Consider the following 16,987-nt stretch of genomic DNA (forward strand, 5'->3'; position numbering starts at 1 on the left):
GACCGTAACTATAGAAACAGCGTAGAGCTCTAAGTCACGTGACGAGAGCCGCTACGCACAACGCGGTGGCCGTATTCCGGGACGTGCGATGTTACGTCGCAGGCAGCCAATGACTGACCCAGGATCTACTTGTGATTCGAATTCTGCGCGCGCTGCTGACCAAAGAAAATATCAAATCTTAAGTTATTAAACCTCCTTGACGCTCTGTTGGGTGGATTTGAGAGTCCAGGGCAGAGAATGAGCGCGGAGCCTTCCCCGGAGGTGGCGGAAGCTTATGCAAAGTTGACTTCTTGTTTAGGTAAGGGCCCGTGAAATGGTTCTTTCTAGGGGTAGTTTCTTTTGTGATGCGGATCGTTGACGGGGCGGGAAGTGTAGCCGCCTGGCTCTTTTTTGAATTCCACAGGCTTGGTTAGGAAACAACGGTGAGAAATAGGGAAAAGTTAGAATATATATATATATATATGCAAGTATGTTTAAATTGTATATAACTGCTCCAGGGAAATGCTTTAAGAGCCCCTATATGCAAGAAAGAAATTGCTGTACACTTAGTACAACCGATAGTGTCCTTAAGTCAGTCTTCTGAAGAAATAGCTCAGTAGTTAGAGTAGGGGGCTGAGAACTAAGGAAGCCAGGTTCAAATTACTCCTATACATTCTACTACTACTACTACTTAGCATTTCTATAGCGCTACAAAGCATACGCAGCGCTGCACAAACAACATTCTCTGGGTGATGCTTCCTATGATCCTGCATAAAGCGATTAATTTTCCATTGCCTCAGCTACAAAAATTAAGACTGTAAGGCCTGTTGAGACAAGGAAATACCTAGTATCTCTGAATTTAACCCACCGTAAGCACCTCGTGAAAAAGATGTGAGCTGAAGTCTGGGATCTTGTTTTAAATTCCAAGTGTAAAAGAATGAGAACTCTATCTACAGACACAGGGCTGGACCAGGGACTAGGCAAAGCAGCATTTTTTTGTTGTTGGGGGGGGGGGGGGGGGGGGTGTAGGTTGTAGCAGTTGTATGGCTCTGTCTGTCATGCACCAGAGGCTTCCCCCGCTTCCTTTCTTGCTGCCAAGCCTGCCCCGTATCTCCTCTTGGGCCGGTCGGAAGATTATAGAAGCAAAGGCCTGCACTGTAGCGCCACTTTATCCTGCCTCCTTCAGAGAGGAAATCTGCCTCAAAAGGGGTCGGGTCAGAGTAGCACTTTAGCAGGGGCCTGTGCATACAGGGCCTGCACACTTCAGTGCCAGTGCATCTTTATTCTTTGGGCTAGTTCAGAAGGAGGTAGAGGGTGGCAGTGGAAGGCCCTGCAGTGAGAAGGGGAAGTTGCTTGGGGTGGGGGAGTAGGGGATGATAGACAAAAAGGAGATGCTCAACTACTAAGATTGGAGTTATGGCATAGCTGAAGGTTCAGGTAAGGAATCTGATACCCTTGGGCTAGCCCTTCACAGGCACCAATATTCACACACCCTTCAGCCCAGTAATGTAGAGGAACAGAATTAAGGCATTTATCCTTACTCTGTATAACACAAGTTGAAAATTGCACATTAGTGTGACACAATGATACATTGTCATGCAGACTTACCATGCCCGCAGCTCCCTGAGAGTGTCTTCGGGTGTTTCTCGGACAGCTCTTCCCTAGGTGAGCATGGGAAAGAGAAGAGGAAAGGTGCAGGAGACTCCCTCGACTCCAGTCCTAAAACAAAAGACTCTTGACGACTTCAGAGTCCTGGTGGGATCCGTGCAGTCTTCCTCCCTTTCTGCCGGTGCGTCATCGGTGAGCAGCGTAGATGGGGCTTCCTTGAGCCCTGTGGAGTGGGCAGCTCCCCCGCAGCCAGGAAGTAGTGTTGCTTTGGATTGTCCTGACCCCGGTTCTGCTTTAAGTGATGACCTGGGAGCTCAGGGAGGGCACATATCCACAGCGTTGGGAAACTTGCATTTTTCGCAGGATTTGCTACAAAATGCAGCCTCAATATTGCCTCAGCAAACTGAGCACTCTTTCTCAAGTTTCCAACTTGCCTACACCTGCTTTAACTTTGTGGGTTTTTGTTAAACCAGCTGTTGTGACATTGGAGTCACTATGAGACCTTGCATTTGACATGCATTCCTCTTTATAAACTTTGACATTGGAAAATACTAAAGATATGAAAGTTTTATCGGAGGCTGCTCTTCTTCAATCACAGGCATCTGCTCAGCAGTCCTCTAGATTGGATTCCTTGGAAAGTAAAATTCAAAATCTGGAAACTTTGGGTTTAACCACAGTTAAAGATAAGAATTTTATACATTGCCATTTGGAATACCTAGAAAATCAGATTAGAAGACTTAACTTGAGGTTACTCAATTTTCCCAGGTCTCCTCATAGCACCTATTGATATGGTTAAAGAAATATTTAATTGAGGTTCTGGGGATGTCTGGAGACTCATTACCTCCTATTACGTGAGCCCAGTATATACTGGCCTCGGGGAAATCTGTGGGAGAGGCCTTGCAAGATCAAGAAAATATGAAACTAATCTCCTTTTTAGAATACTCATTGGAAATAATTACACAGAGAACTACTATGATGGTATCCTTTGCTTTTGAATTAGATCGGAATACTCTTTTGAAACTTTCTTTTAGACATTTGGAGAGACAATTTTTAGGATCAAAAGTTTGTGTATTTCCTGACCTTTCAAGAGAGACACAGATGAGGCGTAAGGCTTTCTTGACCTTTCGGCCGAGAATATTGGCTTTAGAAGTCAACTTTGTGCTTAAATTTCCTTGCCTATGTTTTGTGATATTTCAGGGTAAACAATTTCAATTTTTTGAACCTAAACAATTGGAAGAATTTCTTGTGGCTAAAGAGGAAATAAGTCACTGCATAGACTCATATTGCATGCTGTTAAGGGCAGGCCAGGGAGAGCTTTACGGGTATATGATAGTCTTGGGATTATGTTTCTAAGAATATTTTGTTAATGTTATTAATTTCTAATTCTTGGATCACATTGCATTTATAGTGGACGAAAGTATATTATTATTTTTTTTTAGTTTCCAAAGTATTATATTAAGGGATATGTATATTTCCTATTTCTGTATTGTCTCATTTGTTGGGATATGTTGAAAATAATAAATAAAGTGAAAAAAAAATTTAGAACTAATTTTAATGAATTATTTATTATATAACGTAGTCTGGATTTAGGAGCCATCAGCTGAGAGTTCCCTCAACCTGCCCAAGGGTCCCCACCAGGGAAGAGGATAGAATGGGGAGCTCTCCGAAAGATCTTGAGGACTTGTTTTACTAAAGTTGTTTTCTGATTAGTTCTTTCCTTTTATCATTTTCCCTACTGTGCACCCTTTCTCATACTGCCATCTTGTCTCTCCTCCCCCCCAGTAGTCTCATTTTTGGTCCCCACCCTGTTTCCAGCAGTCTCGTCCTTTCTCCTAGTCCTCTGTCCTTCTCCGTTAGTCAGCTTCTTATTCCACCCTCTTTTTGAGAAATCTCAACCCTCCAGCCTGGTGAGACAGCCAACACTCCAGCTAACCACTTTTCACCCAGTCTGCCAGGCAGACTCCAGACAATTACCCACGCCTCTCACATAGCAGGCTGTTGTAGCCACCATAGGAACAGTTGTTTCATACCTGCCCACGTTAATTGCTTAATTATTGGCAAGTTTGAGCTGCTTGGTGCCCAAACTCATGCATTTGGCAACACAGTGACATAGTGTGGGTACTTGTATGTCTTAGATTCACTGAGACTTGTGCAGTGTAGGCAAGCAGGAAGCAGCTGTTCCTGTAGTAGTGGTGGTAGCTAGCGCTGCCATGAAAATCTCAGGCACTGCAGCAAAATTGCTTGTTGCTGTGGCAGCCTTGTACTTGGAACTTGTCGAACTCTAGCCTAGTTTGACATTTTCTGTTCTGAAACAAAATAGGATTTCTGACAGTTCATGGAATATATATATATATATATATATATATATATATTCTAAGGTATGCTTATAGGGAACCAGCATTATAAAAAAAATTTGCATGAGTTACTTTTGAGTTGCTGATCCTCACCTCTTGATGTTTGGCTTAAGATATTCAGATTTTACCAGTGCTGATAATTAATCTTTATCCATGTTAAGTGTCCCTTTTTGAGAAAAATAAAATGATAATTTTGGAGTAGTACCTCCCTGTCTGTCCCAAATGAGAGAGCACCTTGTGTTTTGGAGCACTAAACTGACATAGTTACTTATGAATGCTTGATTTGGAGTCAGTTATTTACCTTCTTAAACTAGAGGGCGACCAAAAGTTTTTTCTGTTTCTGCCAAAATTCATAAGTGTTGCCATACTGGGACAGACCGAAGTTCCATCAAGCCCAGCATCCTGTTTCCAACAGTGGCCAATCCAGGTTACAAGTACCTGACAAGATCCCAAAACAGTACAATACATTTTATGCTGCTTATCCTACAAATAAGCAGTGGATTTTCCCCAAGTCCATCTTAATAATGGCTTATGAGCCATCCAAACCTTTTTTTAAACCCCGCTAAGCTAGCTGCTTTTACCACATTCTCTGGCAGCGAATTCCAAAGTTTAATTACATGTTGAGTATTTTCTCCAATTTGTTATAAATGTACTACTTTGCATTCCCAGTCCTAGTATTTTTGGAAAGAGTAACGAAGCGATTCACATCTACCCGTTCCACTCCACTCCACTCCCCTCAGCCGTCTTTTCTCCAAGCTGAAGAGCCCTAGCCACTTTATCCTTTCCTCATAGGGAAATCGTCCCATCCCCTTTATTATTTTTGTCGCCCTTCTCTGTACCTTTTCTAATTCCACTATATATTTTTTGAGATGCAGTGACCAGAATTGCACACAGTGTTCAAGGTGCAGTCGCACCATGGAGTGATGCAAAGCCATTATAATGTCCTCATTTTTGTTTTCCATTCCTTTCCTAATAATACCTAGCATTCTGTTTGCTTTCTTAGCCACCACCACTGCACACTGAGCAGAAGGTTTCAACGTATTATCAGTGATGACACCTAGATCCCTTTCCTGGTCGGTGACTCCTAATGTAGAACCTTGCATGACGTAACTATAGTTCGGGTTCCTCTTTCCCACATGCATCACTTTGCACTTGCTCTCATTAACCCTCATCTGCTTGGTTTCAGCCGAAACTGGCCCACCCTCTGAATGGGAACAGCCCCATTCCCTCCCTCCTCCACCGGCCCCTCCCTAAATCTGAAGGAGCTCCCCCCCCCCCCCCCCCCCACCTGATCCATTCAACTTACTGCCCTAGTAGTCTAGTAATGAGACTGCCACTGGAAGTTGTGGCAGCAATTTTAACTGTGTGGACACAGCATGGTAGGAGCAAGTGCAGATCACTTCTGCACCGACTCACCACTAGACCACCAGGACAGCATTGTAGGGCCCCGGAGGGCCTATAGGTGGGTCCAGGAGGTCAGCTGCTTCAGTTTAGGGGGAGGGAGAGAGGAAATGGGAGCTCTTTTGGTCTGGGGGGGGGGGGGGTTGCGGAGGAGAAGACCCATGAGACATAGCAAAAACGTTTTTCAGCCAAAAATATACCAGCATTTTTGGCAGAAAAATGGCCAAATTCAAAATTCAGGCCAGTTTTGGTGCCAAAACCGAAATTCGGTTGACCTCTATCTCAAACCCATGCTCAAGGTGAACTAGATTTCAGGTACAGTAGGTATTTCCTTCCTCAAAAAAGATTACAATCCACACCGGAGACAACAGAATGAACTGACGACCTCAGGGACACAAGATGCATCAGTGGGATTTCAACCCTGGCTTCACTGGTTTTTGTCCCAGTGCTTTAACCACTAGGACAATGTTTCCCAAACATTCCCCAGCCAGTCAGGTTTTCAGGATATCCACAATGAATATGCATGGAGGTCTAAACAAGATCTCTTAGGAGTTGGAGGGGCTGCAGGGTGAGAAACTGAAGAACCTTGCAGTAACTCTGACGGTCTTTTCTTCAGTAAATGGGCCTAGTGTAAGAGCAATATAAACTCCAGTGAAAACAAAGATCCCGATGCATCGGGCCCTGAGGCTGTAAAATGGCGGCTGTGCTCCGCGTATGATCAGAGAGAACCTCCTCCTCACTGCCAGTCAGCCCTGACAAAATAGTGCTTATTCCCACCTTCTGCGTCAAACTGCACTCCAGCCTTGCTGGATAGCCCGAAGAACCTGGCATATTCAGATGCTGCACCAAATCCAAAGATGTGCTAACACCAACTGTTTTTTTCCCTCATGATTCTCAGCTTGCACGTACTGCAAAGCCCAGCGCTGGTGGGGCCCACAGTATGAACACCGCTTAACTACTTCCATGGGATTGCAATTTACCCCATCACAAGCACAGTACAACGTGTCCCAAGTGGTGAGTCAGGATTCCTCCCCTGCACCAAGTAGAACTTGCAGCCCTCCAAGCAGTTCTGATTCAAACTTTAGTCAGACTTACCATTGCCAGCTGTTCCCACAAGTCTTACCACAGATGAGAAAGGCTCAGGACTGATACTCTGTCCCACGCTCTCCAGTAAACCTCTTTCCTTCTCCTTTTTTTTTTTTTAAAGGTGGTTCTTGAAAAGGAGACTCCACAGGGCAGAGGTCAAGGAAGGGCAGAAGTAAATTCACGGGGCACTAGAGACAGAGATATGCGGACCTCCAGATATGACTTTGCAGACTCAAGCAACCTGCAAAGCTCAACTGGACCAGGAGCAAAGCACTCAGAACCAGAGGCTGAAAAGTGTGTCCATCCATCTGCTGGAGATATAAAATACTGAGGGGCTGGACTGGATGCCAAGAGAGATGTCTCAGCTCATTTTTCAGTTCTCTATCTCCACCTGCTGGCTAATGGACACAGCTATCCCACAGGTTCTGGAATAGTGGGAAGCTATGTAATAGAAAACTATTGATGTTATTACAACTTTAGCCCACTTGATTTGTCTCCCCTTCACCTACCTGTATGTCCTTAATGTACTTGCCCATTTTACTAAAAGTTAGTATTCTTGAAATCTAGGACTGTGAGCTTCTTGCATCCCTACTCTGCCTCACTATTGCATCGAACCACACTGTCTGATGCCTGGTGCTAGAGACACTCCATTTGTGAGTACACGGTTCAGTATTGCTCCTGGATTCTGTCACCTATTGTGGAACCATTTTGATTGGATAATAGGTTCAATGGTTTGGTTCAAAATAGCATATTTAAAATACTTTAGTGTACACTAATTTTATTTTTTTCAAATGTGTCTAAAAGTCTGGATGGTACTCTATTGCTACTCTTTGTAAATTCTTAGAGTAGGCTGGCAGCATGTATTTTGAATTATTCTGGAGGCACAGAGATTTAGTAGCTGTATTAGTCCTGGAGAAAACTGGAATCTTGTAGATGTATGCCTTTTAAAGGACCAAAAGAAAAGATGTGACTGCTAAGCTTTGAGGCTTGACAAGTCACTTTGTCAGACGTGACTCCTGCATTTCAAAATCTTATTAAAAAGAATCACTCTACAAAGATTTCATTTATTCTAGAACAATTCCAAAGTGAACTTAAGGCAGTGGGCTGGCATTAACAAGTGGTTGTTTACTGCATTCTGATCTGGATAACCTTTTTTTTTTTTTTTTTTAGCTTCATTAACAAGAATGACAATTGGGCTAGCTATTACAACTGCATTTCACTGTGGTTCAACACCATGATCTAGATAGCTCCTGTGACAAAGCAACCCACATTGAAATTTATAGCACTTTTCACAATTTGGAAAGATGCTTGAAATGTTCTGTACAGTCTCTGTACAGTCGTGAGCAAAGTGTTCTAGGTATACTGGTGTATAGTTCGGTACAGCTGGAATATAAAATGTAATGAAAGTAAGAGCAAATCCATTTAATTAAAGACTGTTTTGTTTAAAGATGCAGGTTAGATTTGCTTCTCTGATTTTTACATCTTGTTTCCTTTTATTCAGATAAACTCACAAATGAAGCTACCACGCTGTCTCAGTACCACAAAAAAATGCTAGAGCATGATGTAGTCTTAAGCCAGTTAACCACAAGTTTTGACAAGGTAGGAATTAAAACACCTTTTCTTCTTCATGCATTGTACACACATGCTGGAATAGTTCAAGTTACAGCTTTGTTGGAGACGTGTTTTAAATTAGGATTTGTATATTTTTGAGCCTAACTGGTGCTTTGTTATCGGAATGTGTATGGTTTGTAGCTTTCCATTAAGTTCACAAATTCCTGTTGATGTCAGGATCAGAAACAACCAGCCACAAATCACTGGTAGATTTATGCTGACAAAAAAAAAAGTGACGTCCTTAGACATTGCTTTTTTTGGGGTGGGGGGGGGGGGTATGATAAAAGTAGAAATTTGTGCTCAGAACACGAATGGGATAACATCACAAACCGTACCACAAACACTGCAACCATATGCTTTGAATGGAAGGTTTTTTTTCTCTCCATCTGTCACAACCTTGACTTGGCTGTGCCCTTTCCATCTCCTCCAGTCCTTTTCTGTGTACTAACAAGCAGGTTTGTGTACTGGTTCTGTTTGCCTTGCTGCGTTCTTCTTCTGTGTACCCTTACCACATGCTTTTCATGTGTTTTATGCTGTGACTTTCCTGCCTCTCTCAGCATTCACACCATTCTATTCCAGTCCAGAAACGATGTATTTTCACAACCTACTACTGTCCTTATTCATTTCCTTTTTCTTGTAACTTGCTAAACTAGATTATGCTGTAGTACTTTGATAAATTTAGTAAAACTTGAATTTTGTTTTATAGGTTCAGTCAAGACTGGAACGTGTGGCAACTGTGAAACACAGTCACAATAAAATATATTTATAAAGGGAACATTTCTGTAAAACTTTGTGAAGATGCCGAATGAGTATTATCTTTAAAATGTAAAACTCTTTGACGTTAGTTTGGAGCAGTGAAAATTTTCAGAATAAAAGTAGTTTTCATAATCCTGTAAATATCTTTTCTGTAAACTAATTTTATCTTTACTGTCTTCAGGCACTTGTTGCCTGGCTTTTGCAGGTCAAGGCATTTTTATTTTGAGCTTTTTTTTGACAGCTGAAAACCATTTGTTTTATTTTGCTGAAATACCAACATTTGTATAACTAACACAAAATAATAAACATATTCACTGTGGCTGCTGTTGTAAACACTGCCAAGATGACATGTGAATGTGATGTCAGTACTTGTGCCCCAAAGCAGAAGAAACCTAATAAGATTCCTGTGGTCTTGATCAAGGAAAAAGAGGAGACCGGGGGTGGGGTTAGGGCAATTCATTCAACAGCCCTGGCATGAGAGGGTAAACAAAACCAACTTACACATAGTTTAAAATGTTTTTACTTGGGATAAGTTATAAGTATAAGTAAATTGGCATATGAAGAGGAAAGGAGGAGTGCCAGTTTCCTTAGCAGGAGGGAGAAGAGTGATTAAATAAGGAGTATATAGAAGTTTTTGTATTTGAGTTTTTTTGTGCCCTTGATAAATTACTATAGAATGTGAGGGTTTAGGGATCAATGGCTAAAATGTTGGATAAAGATAGACAATAGTGATTGCGCATGGTTCTTTTAAAATTGGTTTTAGTTAGATAGTACATTTGTTACTGGGGAAAGGTTGGTAGGCTATACGAACGAGCCAATTCTCTTACCCTAGATTACAGACATTCTTATATAGCTGGGTTTGAGGTTTGGAAAATGGGATGGGAGATGACGTATATATGTGTTCTCTTATACATCATACAAAAATGTGGTTATGGTGATGTGTTTTGTTCATTTGAACTCAATAAAATTGTTGGAAGGTAAAACTTTTCTACTTGGAAAGCAATTAGAAATTGTACTGGAATTTCATGTACCACAAAGTTACATTAGAACCAGGGGTGTGCTGGTAAATTTTTAACAACGGTCTCTCTCTCTCTCTCTCTAGGCATAGCCAGCCCTTCAATTTGGGGGGGGGGGGGGGGGGGAGGGGCATGGGTGGACTGGGGGGACAACGCATGCCCCTCTCTCCACCTCATATAGGCATGCTATGGACTGCCACCAGACCCCACTGCTTGTTTCTGACTCTGAGCAGCAAGCTGGGACTTCTTGCACATGCAGAAGTCCCAGCCTGCTGCTCAGAGCTGGAAATAAGGAGTGGGGAGCAGCAGCAGTCTATTCACTTGGCTGGCGAAGCTTAGCATCCCCACCAGCAAAGTAAAAGAGAATTGAGGTGCGGGCCCGAGCCCACATTTTGGGAGCCAGTGGTTAAAGTAGCCATGAAGGGCCTACTTTAACAACCGGCTCTCAAAATTCTTCAAAATTTAACAAACGGCTCTCGCGAGCCCGTGAGAGCCTGCTCCAGCACACCACTGATTAGAACTATTGCGAGCAGTCATTCTAGTTCCTTCATGACAAAAGGAGGTAAATGCCCCTACTCTTGCTACTTGAGTATTGCGTTCAGTTCTGGTCACCGTATATCAAAAAAGATATAGCGGAATTAGAAAAGGTTCAAAGAAGAGCGACCAAAATTAAAAAAAAGGGGATGGAACTCCTCTCATATGAGGAAAGAGGTTAGGACTCTTCAGCTTGGAAAAGAGATGTTTGAGGGGAGATATGATTGAGGTCTACAAAATCCTGAGTGGTGTAGAACAAGTAGCAGTAAATTGATTTTTTACTCATTCCAAAAGTACAAAACACTAGGAGACACTGGAGGAAGTTACATGAAAATACTTTTAAAACAAATAAGAGGAAATATTTTTTCACTCAACGAATAGTTAAGCTCTGGAACTCTTTGCCGGAGGATATGGTAACGGTGGTTAGCGTATCTGGGTTTTAAAAAGGTTTGGCCAAATTCTTGGAGGAAAAGTCCATAGTCTGCTATTGAGACAGACATGGGAAACAACTGCTTACCCTGGGATTTGTAGTATGGAGTGTTGGGGGAAAATCCGCCAGAAAAGCGGAGAACTCAAACACCCCACGGTAAAAACAGAAATGTAAAAAAAGTGGGAGAGCGACCAAGGATACCAGAAACTGGAGGATGTTCGATAAAATACAATTTATTAATAATTTGAGTCTTCAAATTATTAATAAATTGTATTTTATCGAACATCCTCCAGTTTCTGGTATCCTTAGTATGGAGTGTTGCCAGAATCTGAGTTTCTGCCAGGTACTTGTGACCTGGCTTGGCCACTCTTTGGAAAACAGGATACTGGGCTAGATGGACCACTGGTCTGACCCAATATGGCTACTCTTATGATAATTCTCATGTATGTGCAAGTTTAAGATCCAGGCATCTGTCTACTCCAGTGCAACTTTCTTCTGGAAGCCACTCAGCCTGGGCGGCCCTCTGTAGGGCCTGGGCCTCTCTCCAGCCTTACAAGTACCATAAGAGCAGGCGCCTCACAGTAGCTTCAGTAAATCAGGCAAATAGTATATGCAATGTTATTACACTTCCCTTCCATCACAGTGTAGCTTGAACTTCCCAAATGAGTCCAAATTACAATCAACATTTTAGGAATTTTTGAAAAATTTCCAGTGCTCTTGAAAATCAGGAAGGAAGTTCAAACTATATCACTTGACAGCTCAGCAAACTGTCTAAACGTAATAACTGTCTGTTACTGAGATGGACATGGGGAAAGCCCAGGGGCGGACTGACCAGGTAACTGGGCAGTGCCCAAGGGCCCAGAGGCTCTGCCCGGATTCCCCGCGTGCCGCTGGTGGCCTCAGCAGGAGGAAATATGCTTTCCTGCCTGGCCACTATTCCCCCCCCTCCCCGGCACTACCATATTTTAAAATGGCTGCTGAGACTCCCTGCGGAATTCTCACAAGACTATCAAGACCCACGAGACTACCATGGGAAGTCTCAGCTGCCATTTTGAAAACAACAGTGGCGCCGGCAGGCGGGGGAATAGCGGCAGTGAAGCAGGCAGGAAAGAACATGCCCCCCCCCCCCCACAGAGGCCACCAGACTACCAGGACCCCTCAGGTAGGACCAGAGCAGCGAGGGCATTAGCGGCAAAGGGGGTGTCGGGCAATAGCCGTGCGGGGGGGCCCAGACCACCCTCAGTCCGCCCCTGGGGAAACCACTGCTTGCCCCAGGAATGTTGCTACTAATGGTGTTTCTGCCAGGTACATGTGGCCTGAATTGGCCACTGTTGGAAGTAGGATACTGGGCTAGATGGACCATTGGTCTGAGCCAGTATGGCTATTCTTATTACTAAGCAATGATATTAGCTTGGGGCTCAATATTCAAAGGAATTATGCTCCTAATCTTGAGAGTTATGCAGCCTGTTTGAAAATATCTAGGACTGAATGCATAAATCTTTACTCTAAATTTCACTAAACTCTACAATTTAGTAACATAAAAAATGGGTGGTAACAACGGCAGGGAAAGGTGTCAACACCTTAGCACTGTCAGCATTAGGCTCTTAAATCTAGATAAATGAATTGCAATTTTCAGCTGAAAAGTTATGCTGCTACATTTTGTTAAAATAGGGCACACAATTAGGAGCTGAGTATTAGAATGTTAATATCAGGTGAGGGAAAAGTGCTTTAGTCCAATACTGACATCAACCAATTTTCAATAAACCTATTAGCAAGCAGCTGAAACCGTTTTGTCTTTTCTCTCCCTCTAAACACTGTACCTCATGAAGGTTTTTTTTTTTTTTTTTTTTTGGGGGGGGGGGGGGGAATCCACTCCCAGATCAGCAGTAGCTCTTTTAGAAACTGATTTACTAAGGCTTTTTTTTTTTCCTATTCCGAGTCTGTGAGTAAAGAAACTTTAGTAAATCAATCCCTTTAGGGTGCCTCTGCAAAAAAACTGGTAGAAGCCACCAATTTCCCTTCTCAAAGCAATACTGTCAGCTGGGTGACAGCCGCCCCCCCACCAGATTTTGTCAAGCCCTGCAGAGATTTTTCTACCACCTTGTAATATTCATACCTTAACAATGTATCAATTTATAGGAATAAGGTTATTCAGAGAATAATAAAACATTCCAACAGACGATATGAAATGGCAACCTGCATAATGTCCTTCATTCGTAGATTTTATTAAATAAAAATTTGTAATGGAATACTGTGATAGAGAAATAATACAACACAAACATAAGTTTTTTGGGTAATTTTAAGACCACATGCCATTAAAGGGCAGCCAACTCATCAACATTCTTAATTACATTTATATACTCGTCCTATTAAACAACGGCATTGTTGAACAAATCATTTCTTCCTGTTCTTCAGACTTTGTCAGAATGTTAAAATCAAGGCTGACATCTGATGTTTTAAGCCTTCACTTGCAACTAGCTGAGAATTTTTCCTCCATTCCCCAACTCATCTAGTCTGGTTGTTGCAATGATTGCTTTTGCCTGGGGGCCATACACCAAGGTCCCTCCCTGAACTATGCAATCATAGGTTCTCTATCAAGGCAATAAATGTCACCTTTAAGCAATGTCTATAACTCCTTTCACCTTAGGAGCTGCGAGTGTTGCCTCCACAGCATCCCCAGTTCCAGGTGAACTGAGGAGCAGAAGGCCTGATGCAGAAATCAAAGTAGTTTTAAACAACACTGACCACCAGGCTATTCCTAAACACGTGCATTTAAATATTTTTACATTAATTTTCACTGTCTCACAGCAAAATATTGCATCTAAACTGCCATTATATTAATTTGTAAACACTGTACTATTTAAGCTCATATAACCATTATTCTTTTAACATAATTTAGAAAGTTTAAAGGCTGAAACTGTAGAAAAAAAAATGTAGTTCCTGCAGCAATATGTGGTTTCTTGGTCTACAACCATCAACTGGTAATCTCACAAAAGAAAAGGACAGTTAGAAAACAGGAGCAAAATGCAGCAGAACGGTAAAATTCACTTTATTATGAAGAGCCCTTAGCCCAATACAACAGTGTTTTTCAGCATACAAATTTTGATAAAGGTCTGAGTATGGAACCAATACAGGAGACAATGGATATCCCTGGAGGGTTTTCCATGGATTATATATGATGGGTGTTGAGGGATATTTCACTTCTTAAGTCCATTTCCTTATTTGTAGGAAACACTCACCCAAATTTCACAACGGTGAGGCCTGGTGTAGGATTCTTTTAAGGGACTATGATCATTCTGAGTACGAATGTTTTAAGTCCATTATTGATTTATTTTTTGTATATTTATATGTACTTATTTCTCATCTTTATTCTTTGTCTATTATTGACTCATTTTTCATTATTTTACATTATATGTACCGTGATATGAAAAAGTATTTGTCACCTCCTGATTTCCCCTATTACTGCATATATTTATTTATTCATGTCAGCATTTCTACCCCACATTTTCCAATTAGTATTGTTTCAAAGTGGCTTACATAGAAAAAGGGAATAACATGGAATAGAACTAGAAGTAGGTCAGTGAATACTAAGTAAGGATGTAACTGCCATGGGACAGGGGATGTTATGTAATGACAGGGGGAAAAAGACTGAACAGAGAGAGGGTGGACAAGAAGAAGGCAGAACTACTGGTTGAAACCAGACCTGGCTAGAGACAGGAGGAGTTTTGCCGAGTGAGAGAGATGATTGTTCATAGCTGATTTATAGTGGATCTTCGTGAAAGGATTTTTTTTAAAGAAGTGGGCCTTGAGTTGTTTGCAAAATATCAGGTAATTGTTCAAGCTCCTTAGTGCTTTAGGGAGCACATTCCAACTCTTAGTGTATAGGTAGGTGAAGCCCGATGAGTAGACTGTCTTGTAGCGTAGACCCTGACATTCGGGGAAATGGAGTGTGAGGTAGTTACGTGCTTCAGTATGTACGTTGCATCGTTAGGTTTATTAGGTTTGACATGTATTCTGGAGCAAGACTGAAAATGATTCTGTAAGCCAGTGTACAGAGCTTGAAGGTTATACTTACCTGGACGGGGGAGCCAGTGCAAGGCTTGTAGTAGCTGCCTGGCTCTTTCAATGTGTGATTTACTGAAGATCAGGCAAGCGGCATTTGTGCCATTTGAAGTTTTTTTTTTTATAATATTCTCTTTGCAGCTAGGGTTAGAGTTTGTACCACCATCCGGAAGACCTCTCTTGGGAAGTAGCTTCTAATGCATCTTAATTTCCATAGTAAGTGGAACATTTTGGTTATGATATTTGCTTGCGTTTCGAAGGTCTAGTGTAATTCCCAGGATTTTCAGGCTGTCTATCAGGTAGGTGGTCCCGCCGAGGGTGATGCTGGGGAAGGTTTCCTTGCAGTAGATTGATATTTGCTTGTGTTTTGAAGGACATGTTCTGGTCTAGTGTACTTCCCAGGATTTTCAGGCTGTCTGCTATTGGGTAGGTGGTTCCACCGAGGGTGATGCTGGGGAAGGCTTCCTTGCAGTAGATAAATGTGATTACTAATAATTCTTATCCCTAATTGAATGCTGTGGCCCAGGATTCCAAAATTTTCAGTATTTGAGTTATCAAGTTGTTAATTTCTGTCCTATTTTGATTGAATAGGATGTATGTGGACACATCAACATAAATAAATGGGTTGAAACCATGTCTTCATAGTGTCCTTGCTAATGGGATCATCATTATGTTGAACAATGTGGGCAATATCAGTGAGCCTTGCAGTACCCCACAGTCTGGTATCCGGGGGGGGGGGGGGGGGGGGGGGGGGCGGGAGAGCATGTTGTATGTTGTTCAATTTGACCTGGTAAGATCTGGATGTTAGGAATCTTTTGAACCATTGCTGTACCTCAGTCCAGCAGTCTCAGAGGGATTTGATGGTTGACCATGTCAAATTATAGATTTTCTTGCCCTTGCTGATTTGACTCTTGAATTTGGCCAGTAAGGTCGCAAGCAGTGCTGAACTGAAGTCTGAATCCCTATTGAGAGTTGTGAAGTATGAAAAAGTTGTTGAAGTAATCCACTGAGGTAATCCATTAATTGTCTGGCGACCAGGCTTTCTATTACTTTGTCAGTGAGGGGGATGGAGGCAATTGGTCTGTAGTTTGAGACTTTGTTTCTGCTCCTTTGCATGGACTTTGGAATTGGTGTCACTATAATTCTGCCTCTTTCTGTTGGGAATAGGCTGTTGGTTAACATGAATGATACGCGAGAGTGAATTTGAGACAAAGTGTGCCAGGGCATCTTTCATTAAGTAGTTGGGGCAGGTGTCTAATATGCAGTAGGCCTCGGATAGCTTCTTCACAGAGTGGTTAACTGCTTCAAGTGTGGGAGGAGTGAACGATGTCCAGACTCGGTCCTCTGATTCCTGCATGCTGTTCATCCAGTTCTTTGACGTAATGCCCTTTTTTGTGCCCTAGTCCAGTGGAATGTTTTATACCCTAATGGGCATATTTCATTGAGAAATCAAATCATCCTTGGAATGGATCGTTTCAGTATTGAAGACCAGGCCTAGCTTTTCTACTTCAATCCAGTCATTTTCTCTGCTTTGTCACTGATCATGTATTGATAAAGCCAATGGGAATAGGTAGGGAGTTGTCATTGATTGTGGGTTCTGATCTAATTTTAATCAGCACTCTGAATCATTACTAACCGCTTCAGCTACTAGTTTTGATTGTGACTCCTGAGGCAGGCGGTTGCGTCTGCCAAAACATGGCCCGTTGTCGGGTCCACATTCTGGTGCTTTTATTGAAAGAATTTTTAAGATTCACCTTCCTGGTTGGTCGTCATTTGTATTATCCTCTACTTCTCTTTGGTTCCTGTGCTGACGAGGCCAATCGTAGCTGGCAGGAGGATGCAGAGTTGGGGGTCACACTGTGCAGAAAGGCACAGGTTTGTTTTTGAATCTTCTGTTTGTGTCATGGCAAAAGGTGTAGAACTGGAAGCTGGATTAAAAAAAAAGAAAAGAGGAAGAAAGGCTCCAGTATTGGCTGCCACTAGTCTTCAGTCTCGGGTCCACAGGATGACAGATGGGTTCCAGCAACATAGCAGTGACTGAGCTTTACTGTCGGAGGTCATGTTTAAGGCCAATGGCCATTTGAGTGTACTACTACTATTACGCTTTGGGAAGCTGTAAAAGCCATATCTCTTCTCAAGCTTAGTGGAGC

General features: G+C 42.3%; 1 long non-coding RNA gene across 1 annotated transcript; it reads left to right on the forward strand.

The window, feature by feature from the left end:
• Nucleotides 1-116: 116 nt before the first annotated feature.
• Nucleotides 117-9,114, forward strand: LOC115467895. The gene is made up of 3 exons (XR_003941781.1): nt 117-298; nt 7,930-8,027; nt 8,746-9,114. It is a non-coding gene; the product is annotated as an uncharacterized LOC115467895 (long non-coding RNA).
• Nucleotides 9,115-16,987: the final 7,873 nt, after the last annotated feature.

Source organism: Microcaecilia unicolor, chromosome 4 (genome assembly GCF_901765095.1).
Source record: "Microcaecilia unicolor chromosome 4, aMicUni1.1, whole genome shotgun sequence".
NCBI classification, from domain to species: domain Eukaryota; kingdom Metazoa; phylum Chordata; class Amphibia; order Gymnophiona; family Siphonopidae; genus Microcaecilia; species Microcaecilia unicolor.